Source organism: Gavialis gangeticus, unplaced genomic scaffold (assembly GCF_001723915.1).
Source record: "Gavialis gangeticus isolate Ggan-Ray unplaced genomic scaffold, GavGan_comp1, whole genome shotgun sequence".
Classification (NCBI taxonomy): Eukaryota; Metazoa; Chordata; order Crocodylia; family Gavialidae; genus Gavialis; species Gavialis gangeticus.
In genome coordinates this window covers 213,990,198-213,991,775 of record NW_017729032.1, presented here as the reverse complement: position 1 = coordinate 213,991,775, position 1,578 = coordinate 213,990,198, and positions in this window count along the sequence as shown.

Genomic DNA, 1,578 nt, shown 5'->3' with positions numbered 1-1,578 from the left:
CTTTTATTAGACCAACTAGAAAGTTGTCAAAAAAAATCCTTTATTTGAAAGCTTTTGGCCTCATGCACCTTTCCTCAGGCAAAGGAGAATGCAAAGATTGTAAAATTTCTCCAAGGTAAAAAATGAAACGTCATATTGCACAGAAGAATTGAAGGATGTTATAAGTTCCCCTGGGTGGAAAGGTTCATTTTATGCAAATTCGGCTCAAATAAAAGTTGGAGCAGTCTGTTTACCTCAAAGTTGGCAAACCATCTTCAGGACCTGCCACATTCTTACTGTCATTACGTGGGTAAGTTATAGCATAGACAAAGGTTTGCCAGACACTAAACAAAACTGCTTTGGTCCAGTTTTTATCAGTCTAAATCTTGATTTTAGAGCAATAATCCTTTGTTTAGTCTTTCCAATGCAGCCCTGATATTTTTTGAGATGTGATCAAACCCTAGATCTGAATACATTATGTCTTTGGGGAAGTTTAGATCTAGGCTTGGTTCCAGATTCATATTTTGCAACTCGAGTCTATGCCTGCATGCATTACAGCCTCTTTGCAATAATTAATATAATTATTGGACTATAAAACATTTCCCTACAAATCATGTCCTGATGAACATAGTTGTGGCTACTATGGCAATTCAAAACCAGACAGTGCAGTCATGAATGAGTTTTGACACAGTTGGATTGGGGGTTAGACCAGAAGACCTCCTGAGGTCCCTTCCAACCCTAATTTTCTATGATTTTTCTATGATAGGGTGCTAATACATGTGTTTAGTGAATTTGGATAGGGGCAATTTCTACTTTTCTTCCATGCATGCTGCATTTTTCACCTGAGGGTACTGAAGGCACTGGCTGATATCATTGCACAGCCACTGGCAAGAATATTTGAGCACTTGTGGTGCATGGGACAGGTCCCGGAGGACTGGAAAAGGGCCAATGTAGTCCCTATTTTCAAGAAGGGGAGGAAAGAGGATCTAGGCAACTATAGACCAGTCTGCATGTGGCAGTCAGTCTCACCTCCATCCTTGGCAAAGTCTTTGAAAAGATTATTAAGGCTCATATATGTGAGAGCCCAGCAGGAAAAATTATGCCAAGGGGAAACCAGCACGGGTTCATAGCAGGTAGATCATGCCTGACTAATCTAGTCTCTTTTTATGACCAGGTTACAAAACACCTTGACACAGGAGTAGGGGTTGACATTGTTTCCTTAGACTTCAGGAAGGCCTTCGATACAGTATCCCACCCCATACTGGTGAACAAGTTAAGAGGCTGTGACTTGGATGATTACACAGTCCAGTGGGTGACAAATTGGCCGGAGGGTCATACCCAGAGAGTGGTAGTGGATGGGTCGGTATCGACTTGGAAGGGCGTGGGTAGTGGGGTCCCGCAGGGCTCAGTCCTTGGACTGATGCTCTTCAATGTCTTCATCAGTGACTTGGACGAGGGAGTGAAGTGTAATCTGTCCAGGTTTGTGGATGATACAAAACTGTGGGGAGAAGTTGACACACCGGAGGGCAGGGAACAATTACAGGCAGACCTGGACAGGTTGGACGAATGGGCAGAAAACAATAGAATGCAATTTAACAA